At 38.1% G+C, this 10,000-nt stretch overlaps 1 pseudogene; it reads left to right on the top strand.

Moving 5' to 3' along the window:
* Positions 1–8,730, top strand: part of LOC137987989 (dnaJ homolog subfamily C member 13-like) — a 34,266-nt pseudogene extending 25,536 nt beyond the window's left edge.
* The last annotated feature ends 1,270 nt before the right edge of the window (positions 8,731–10,000 follow it).

The raw sequence follows: 10,000 nt of genomic DNA, 5'->3' as shown, positions 1-10,000 counted from the left end.
GCTATCATGCGTCTTTTTTCGAAATGCTCCTCATTCTATTCTGGTTGAGGTTTGTTTTCCTCTTTATACATTAGAATTGGCTATGTCCTGTAATCTTCAGTTTTTTGGCGTTGATAGATTTGCAGCATTAAGAAAATCATCCTACAAATCACTCTTGTTGTAGTTTATCACTTATCCTGCAGTCTTGCTTTATGTCCTGTTTTCGTTCTTTTTTATCATAGGTTCTTCGGAAACCGAAGGAATTCCTCGTGGCTTTGCTGCAGACGTTTGTTGATTTGTTAACCAAATCATCCTCAAATGTAAGTTCATCACAGCTGCGACCAAGTCGTTCGTGTTTGACGAAAATGGTGATTCGTCTTGCGTTACCATAGTCATTTCGTTTTATTCCTTGTTGCTTCAATTTTCGTGCGCTTTCTCGTTTAGCTCACGTGGCCTTACTAATCCTGTTTAACCGGTTTTAGGGTGAGTCTCTGGAGACCGTTACCCAGGCCACGCTCTGTCTCTTCACAGCCCAACCTCAACTTGCAGATCAGGTGAGCATGACTATTATTTGCACACGATGTCACCGCGCTTTCTCAAATTAATCCTACAGGAGTGAGATCTATAGTTGTGCAAGTATTTTCTCCGTGTCGGTTTGAAACTGAATCAGTTCAAACGGTTTTCAATTAAAGGGAAAGAATGATAGATTCACTGTTGAACACTTGCGTTGTCTTTAAGGAGGCTCAAACCAGTTTTAACTCTTTCAATAAATTGTTCTGTTTGGAAGGATTAAATCTACCCAATTGTTTCACTTAACGGCAATGTTATGATACCATATGAAACACCAATAAGTGCTTAACAAGAAAAGAACCATCTAAAAACGCCCTGTATTTTGTGTTTAAGCACTTGTATCTCAAACACAAACTCGGCCCCCCCCCCCCCCTCCTTTTTTTTTTCGCTGGAGAGTGATGACAGTTATAACATAGAACTCTGCAAAATTTAAAAAGATTCTCTGGAGCAGATTCATAGCAACCTTCACAATTGGAAAATTTTAAGGTGGCTCTAATCCGCTCCAGAATTTTGCAGAGAGTTTCATCTTAGCCTTCTAATCACTTTTCAGCAATAAGAAATGGGGGTCACGACACGAAATATAGGGCGTTGTAGATGGTTATTTTGTTTCCATGGTAATTTATTACGTCACATTAATATGTTCATCGTTTTAACCAATTATTGGGGTTTCATATGGTACCATAACATTGCCGTCAGGTGAAGCAGTGCGTTGAGTAAATCCTTGTAATAAGACATCCCCTCCAAATTCTTGACACCGGTTGGAGCCACCTTAAAACCGTAAATTTGGTTCTTTTACGTTGTTTTGCAGAGGTACTAAATTGCATGCAGTGTGTGCGGCACGACCATTTCTCCTTAGTTTTTCTCTGGCGTTGTCGTTGCCGTAGCAGTTGCCGTTTCTTAAATTCAACGAATGGGGAGAGCGAGATTTGAACTGACGCGCAAATCCAGCGTTTCATGTAAAGCGCATTTACTTTTGTGTTTCCTTGGGTTGCTGAGAGACTGTTGAATTAATAGAGCTTTTCTGTACCTTCAGGTTCCCGGCCTTGGACATATCCCTAACATAAAATCTATGAGTTCTTCAAATGATGGAGCCATTAAGTCCGCTGTTCAAGTTGTTCATATTCTTTCTGCTAATGAGGTAAGGCTGTCAGATTGTTCAAAATCAGGAAATTGGTGAACTTATAGACCTCTTTCATAATAGCAGCCAAATAAAATGTTCTTTTGTTTTAATGCCAATAAGCTTTTGTAGCCTCGTTATGACCAATCGCGTCCCGAGAGTCCGCTTTTCTTTTGGTCAGCACCAAGAACACAGACTCTGGTCACTTTCTATTTATGTGCAGTCATAGTGAAGGTCCATTTTTGTAACCGTTGACAACCAGTGTTTTTTGAAATTTCTAAGCGAGTGTAGACGAGCCGGAAGTCCGTGATTTGCGGACTTCTGCCTTGGAAGCGGCCCGAGTCCGTGTTCTTGGTGCTGACCAAAAGAAAAGCGGGCTCTGGGGACGAGATTGCACTACGACAAGCAAATTTCAAAAGAATTTAAAAAGAATGTAAAGGTGGACGCCATTTTGAAAGTGGTCTATAAAAGGACACTTGCGATAACATTTTTGAAATTTCTAAGCGTGTGTAGACGAGCCGGAAGTCCGTGATTTGCGGACTTCTGCCTTGGAAGCGGCCCGAGTCCGTGTTCTTGGTGCTGACCAAAAGAAAAGCGGACTCTGGGGACGAGATTGCACTACGACAAGCAAATTTCAAAAGAATTTAAAAAGAATGTAAAGGTGGACGCCATTTTGAAAGTGGTCTATAAAAGGACACTTGCGATAACATAGGATCTGATGCGGACATTATACAGGAGTGTGGAAACATTTTAAGCTTCATTCAAATTTCTCAATACCAGAGCAACTTCAAACTTTATGTTTTTGTCAACGTGGTTGAAATTTCAACCTTGAAGTTTCGTTGTTCATAGTCTTTTCAGTAATGAGGTAAGCCTGACAAAGTGTCACTGTCTTTTTACCCGTTTCATTGAAAATAGGCCACTTTCAAAAATGCCATAATACTCTTTGATTGCCCTCCAATACGTTTGCATAAGCATTGTTTTTATTTTCTCTTGAGACTTAAAATGGTCCAAAGAGAAATTTATAACAATGGGTATGCAAACTTTTGTAGGGCAAACAAATAGTTAGCCTGTGTACAGACTAACTACAGACGGAGAGGAACGGTCTGTGATTTACCGTTGATAATCGTGTTCCATACCACGTGATTTTTCCTGGAATGTGTGGAAAATGATTTGATTGGTTATTACCCATCGATCATTACATCATTGAAACAACGAGTTTTGATTGGCGTTTATTTTTATTTCTCCACATCAACACCGTGAGAACCACTGTGAGAGATTTTACAATGAGTTCGTTCGTGTGTACTTTGAGCACGGTACAAAATACGAATAAAAATCTTTTTGATTGTCAAAGAGGTTTTTCTTTTAAAGTACGAGCGGAATTGTTATCTATGGAGTGTAAAGTGGAAATCGATTCGACGTACATTTGTAGGAATTGTCAGCGCAAAAGAAACGAAAGCGCTCTTCACGAGGTGAAAGATAGTTCACTCGAAAACGTCTCCCGCTATTCCTTACCAGTCAATGTAATCCCAACCAGTCTAGCCATTCTCAAGTACAATCTACAAAGCGTGATGCCATGGAAGATTTGAGAATGTACACACCGAGGAAAATAACAGCTCATCGGGTTGAAGATCAGAGCCGTACCTGGTTGGAAGACTTGCAAATACATCCTCTCCTTTAAAGAGTGCTTCTATGCTATAAAGCCAAGGTATCTTAAAACTATCGGAGACGCTCTTCGATGCACGTTTGAAACCTACCTTTTCGACAACCATTTTGAGAATTTAGCTCCAAACGAAATATGAGCCACGCAAATTTTGGTCAGCGTAGATTACTAAATAATGTGTGCAAAATTATTCCGGAACACGATTACTAACGGTAAATCACAGACCGTTCCTCTCCGTTTTTTTTTTTCTTGAGGGGAGGGGTGGTCTGTACACAGGCTAACAAATAGTGTTATGGTATTTTCGAAAGTGGCCTATAGATTACAAACAAGTACTCTCGGATTTTCCATGGATGCGCGAGTCATCAGAGATGAATGCTTCAACCAGCTTAAAATTCGCAATTCATTGATTAATAAGGCAAAGACAGATACAATACAGCCACATAATGAAATTTACGCTACTTTGGTGTAGCAAAGTGACATGAAGTTCTTAGGCCTTAAGAGACACCTTATGACGCATTGTGGCATGTATGCCTAGTACCATGAAGCCCTTATTATTCAGCTTTACTTGTCCACCTTTTTGCAGATCTGTGTTCGGAGCATGGCACAAGTTAACGACTGTATCAGTCACGTGATCAAGGCTATGGATACCAGACCCGATGTAGTGGGGGCGGCTTGTGAAGGACTTTATAAAATATTTGGAAAGAGCCATACACAGCTCGTATCATAGGTATTGTTTTTATTTTTGAAGATCAGTCCCTTATCGATGATATAGATACTTTACAAAGGCTAGTGAAAATAAGACAAATGGACAAGATATAGAGGATATTACACAGTGGCGAGACGCGCTCACTCGTGAGATATTAGGGAGCTTGAGCACGCGACGCTTTTGAGACGCGGGCGGCAACCGGAAGTGAGCTGTTTTCCATTTTAACTTGTCTTCACACAACCACATTTACATTGCTAAGTATCTTTGCTCCATTAGAGATAATTAGTATAAAAATCTAGGAGGCACTGTTCTGGCACGCAAAATTTTCTCTTCCGGTTGCCGTCCGGGTCTCAAAAACCAGCGTGCTTAAGCTCCCTATTGTTCTTGCGACGAGAACATAAAATTCATATGTTCGAGCTAACGTGTAATTTTCTTTTTATTATTTGGAATAAATCTGATACAGGGTTAAGGTTGAAGAGCAGGCTTGAATACAAATACTGGGTTTCAATTCAAACAAAAAAGGCAAAAAAATGGCGGGAATCGTTTCGTCGTTGCTCAATATGACCACTCGCGTTAAACACGAAAAATACGCCACTCGGTTCCTGGATATAGTGGTCGTATTGGCCCTACGAGTGTTTTAGTTCCCGGTAAAGCACTCCCGTTCATATAATAAAGACTAATACCATACCAAGAGAAAATGGTAATATTTAACACCGAGTAAATAAGTCTATAAGAAGAGAGGTTAAGCAACGTGTCTACGGCAATACACCACTTTCGATATATCAAAATTCAGCTTGATAATGAGGCTTAGAGGACACAAGCAAAAGAAATGAGTAAACATGTTCATTCAGTTTCCTTTGTTTGTGTCCTCTAGGCCTCGCTGCCAAGCTGAATTTTAATATATCGAAAGTGGTCTATTGGAATAAGTCAGAGACATTTTAATTTCGTTTAATTTCATTCCTGTCAGCCACAGATGTCGAACAACTCGCAATATACTTAAGCTTGTTCTGGGAGGCAAGGCAATTGGCGATTACGTTAGCGATGCATCTCTACTGCTTTCTCTTTTTCAGGCTCTTCAATTTGAGCTGGTCCAGTATCTTCTTGGTCTGTTGAACGGAACATTGAAAGTGGAGAACCAAGCAGTGACGAAGGCGCAGATTGTCAAAGCTCTGAAGGCCATGTTACGAGATCTGACGCATGGAATGGAGGTAAAAAGACGATTATTAGAAAGCGTAAGCAATGACAACAACGACGGCTTCGAGAACGTCATTTGAAAATGTTACTGTGCTTTTCTAATCATTTAGCGCTTATTTTACGTTGTTCGGCGCGTAAATTGTACAACGAAACTGCTCACGTTCCCCACGTGACCTTCACGTCGTGAAACAGATTGCTTATTGCCGTGTGTCTGTTCAGTAATAGATCACGGATGACTTCAAAATGTGTTAAGAACAAAACCTATCGCGTCATGTCACTGATGTTCTTACCACATTATTTGTTTTATGTAATACAGAATCAAACGTTTTTGATGATGACGTCAGCTATGCGTCTGTCTTCTAATAGATCATAGGTGGGAGCGAATCAAAATTCGTGCATTATTATATAAAGGCGGATGGAGCCACCTTAAATAGGTCTTATCACGGTTTTGACCGTCATTTTGACGGGTAGGCAAAGCGTAAATAATTTGTAGTGTTTGTATGGGTATCCGATGTCAAATAATTTTCGTTAAACACTAGTTCTAAAAAAAATTATGAATCGCAAACTGAATGTACAGGGTAAAGGATTATTCAGACCAATTTTTAGGGACTAGCCTTCGTTAAAAGCTGCGTGGTAGCGTTTTCGATTTCCACACATTTGTCTGTAATTGTTACCGAAAATTCGGGGGAAAAAAATACAGACAAATATATCGAAAATTTGAAAACGCTGCTGGGCAACTTCTGTAAAAGGTTAGTGCCAAAAATTTGGTCTGTATAATCTTTTGCCCTGTACCTTCAGTTCTCAATTCATAAATTTTTGAGAACTAGCGTTTAACGAAAGTTATTTGACATCGGATCCCCATATAAACACTACAAGTTCTTTACGTTTTGCCTACCCGTCAAAATGGCGGTCAAAACCGTGATAAGGCCTATTAGTCAATTTTTTCAATAGCATATAGAGCGCAAATGTAAAATGGCAGCAATATCATTTTGTTATACTTCTGTTAATCAAACTTGTTGGCCTTATTATAATGTTTAAAATTGAAAACAAATCACGAGTTTAGTGAGGTTAATTAGCACAAAGATAAAAGGATATTATACTAGTTGGCATTTTTTTTAATTAGGTGTATTATTCTGTTCATTCTCAGATCAACAAAATTCTAGAAGCTTCTTCAGTGTTGGCCTCTTACAGAGACCAGAAACATGATCTCTTCATTTCGGACAAACCCTCTGTGGCCGGCTACCTGACGGGTACTGCAGGTGTGGCTGGATACCTTACAATGGGTTCCTCCAATCCCAGCACCATATCCAACGTGCCTCCACCAGTGGACAGAGAAAACTCGGTTGAGAACCACAGTTAATCGAGATAATTGTGGAAATGGGTGTGGTTTGGATGACTCGGGTTGGTTTGCCTGTGCGAAGGTTTAGCACTATTCGTTGTACCTAATGGTATTTTTGGATGGAGGAAGTTAGAGTGCATATCACCTTAACACACGTTTCCACTTTATTTATGCTCCGAAATCGTCCCAAATACATCGTTTTGTTTTCAGAACCTTTTGATGGAAATTTCACTTTTTAATTGGCTTGGAAAAAGTGGTCTCACTTTGATCCATAACCGAGCAATGAAGGGGAATGGGTTCGATACCGGGTTGACGTCACAAATTAATTTGCATCACTGTTTTAAATAATTATCTCAATGCAAAGCAGTCTGTGACGTCAACTCGGTATTGAACCCATTCCCCTTCATTGCTCGGTTATTGACCAAAGTTTGATCACTTTTCCCGTCTTTCAAAGCCAATAAAAAGTGAAATTTCAATCAAAAGGTTCAGAAAATAACACGATCTATTTGGGACGATTTCAGAGAATAAATAAAATGGAAAAGTGTGTTGAGGTGATAGGCACTTTTAATAGGACTAGGGTTGCATCTTTACCTTCCTTACGATACGATACATTAGTGTACATATCTCGATTCAAGGCCTGCCAAAAGATGTGCGATACGTGGACAATTTAGACTTCCTTCCAACATTGACTTCTTTGTAGCAATAAGAGTCTGAACCTCGAGTTAAAGTGTTCGCCATCTTGTCTGCATATTAAGGACGGTGCCTACTATTGTTATTACGCATACGTTCTGCGCATCTCGAGATACTCGGATTTCCTATCGGTGATGCTTACTAATACAGGAATATTTTTGTGCGGTTTAAAACTATCCGAAAAAAGTAGATCTTAGTAAGTACTCTTGGTATCCAAAAAGAAAATTGGGGGTAACCATGCATTTTTGAGAGATAATTAAGTTTCAATTTGAGAAAGAACGCCATACATTGCTTTGTATTTTAAAATATTATTCATGAATTATCTTTGAAAAATGCGTGGTTACCCCCAATTTTCTTTTTGGATTTTAATAACACTTGTTAAGATCTACATTTCCTGCATAATCACACACCGGGGCAAAAATATTGTTAATTAGTAGGCACCGTCCTTAAGTATTTCTGTGGTGTATGCATAGCATATTTCAGAAAGAAGCATAATTGAAAGATTTTTGTCTGAAATGTGGAGGAAGAATGTTATTGAGGTATCGCAATATCGTGTTCAAACGCTATTGATTTTCGTAGTATGGGAAGAAATATCGCAATGCACGATACCTTGGTGAATCGTTGCAACCCTGGTTAAACTTCATCAGTTTATAACATCTTTCACTTTTAAATTACAGAAATTCAGTTTGGAACTTGTAAACGCCAATTGGCAGACAGGGTTTCTTGACTTTGCCATTTGCTTTTCGTGTGTAATGGAGTAATTTTTATTTTTCTCAAACGGGAACTTGTCCTGCCCGATTTTCAGATTAGTGTGAATCATTTCAATCGTCGGAAACGAGAATTTGACCTATTGATGCAAAATTCGCTTACTAGCGTGACTAAACAGAAACCGGAAAAATGTTTGCTTGTTTTACGGGCGTTTTATCAATGAGGATAGTATTTTCGGCAATTAATATAAATTCGTTTCTTTAAACCAAGCTATGGTTACTATCGTAATAAATTCTTTTGAGTCGCTTCAAAAGAGCTTTTACTGATGCAAAGTGCATTAGCAAAAACATTTTTATTGTTGACTATTTCTTGATCATGTTAACTTGTTACAGTAATTTTAGGAAAGAACTTCCTTTGTTACTCGGACGATTACCTGAACAATTCGGTAATCTCCGAAATGTACATCAAGAAAAAATCAAAGACCGTCCGTTGACTATTCCACAATATTCGTTCAAGAGACAATATACGTAATTCATTGGGGTTTTTTCCCAAATCGCCTTACTTTGGTACGTAAGTGAATAAACTTTTTTTCAGAAAAGTTAACACGAGCATTAGGAGTTAATTGATCTTATTACGTAATTCTTACAAGAATTTCATTTGTCTCTGGTGACGAGACTGTAAAAACGTAAAAATGGTCCTTTTTATATGAAATAGGTTGACAGAGATGGGAAAAAATATATTTTGTAAAATGACAGAATAAAAATTGAAGCACTTGAAAAACTGTAGTTTCTGCTTATTGTGACCTGGGGGGAGGAGGCAAGAGCCTTTTTAATCTGGTGGATAGGAACAATGAATATGCATGAAAGGACAGGAATCAATGAATATGCATGAAAGGACAGGAATCAATGAATATGCATGAAAGAACAGGAATCAACTAATATGCATGAAGGACAGGAATCAATGAATATGCATGAAGGACAGGAATCAATGAATATGCATGAAGGACAGGAATCAATGAATATGCCTGGAAACGAAGAATATGCACGAAATCTGGATGAATGTGCATGAAATCGACTGGAATTGATGAATATGCATACAAATGATGAATATGCATAGGGAATGGCTGAATATGCATGAATTGACAGGAATCGATGAATATGTATAAAACTGATGAATATGCATGAAATGGAGAGGAATCGATGAATTTGCATACAGTTGATGAATATACAGTTGATGAATATGCAGGAATTGACAGGAATCGATGAATATGCATGATATTGACAGGAATTGATGAATATGCATGAAATGGACAGGAATCGGTGAATATGCATGAAATTGATGAATATGCATGAAATGGAGAGGAATCGATGAATTTGCATACAATTGATGAATATGCATAAAACTGATGAATATGCATGACATTGATAATTATGCATAAAATTGACAGGAATTGATGAATATGCATGAAATGGACAGGAATCTATGACTAAGCATGGAATTGATAATTATGCATAAAATTGACAGGAATCGATGAATATGCACAAAATTGACAGGAGCCAATGAATATGCATCAAATGGATTAATATGGATGAAATCGATGAATAAACATGAAATTGATAAGAATTAATGAATATGCATAAAACTGATGAATAACCATGAAATTGATGAATATGTATCATATTGACAGGAATTGATGAATATGCATAGAATTGATATGAATTAATGAATAAACATGAAATAGACAGGAATCGATGAATATGCATAAAATCGATTAATATGGATGAAATCGATGAATAAACATGAAATTGATAGGAATTGATGAATATGCATAAAACTGATGAATATCCATGAAATTGATGAATATGCATATAATTGACAGAAATTGATGAATATGGATGAAATGAACAGAAATCGATGAAGATGCATGAAATTGACAGGAATCGATGGATATGCATGAAAGTGATGACCATGCATGAAACAGACAGAAATCCATGATTAGCCCCAAAAGATGAATGGACGGCATGGGCGAAAATGAAG

This window comes from Montipora foliosa, unplaced genomic scaffold (assembly GCF_036669935.1).
Source record: "Montipora foliosa isolate CH-2021 unplaced genomic scaffold, ASM3666993v2 scaffold_401, whole genome shotgun sequence".
Lineage (NCBI taxonomy): Eukaryota > Metazoa > Cnidaria > Anthozoa > Scleractinia > Acroporidae > Montipora > Montipora foliosa.
The sequence above is the reverse complement of the archived record's forward strand: the minus strand, read 5'-3'. Positions and strand labels throughout refer to the sequence as shown.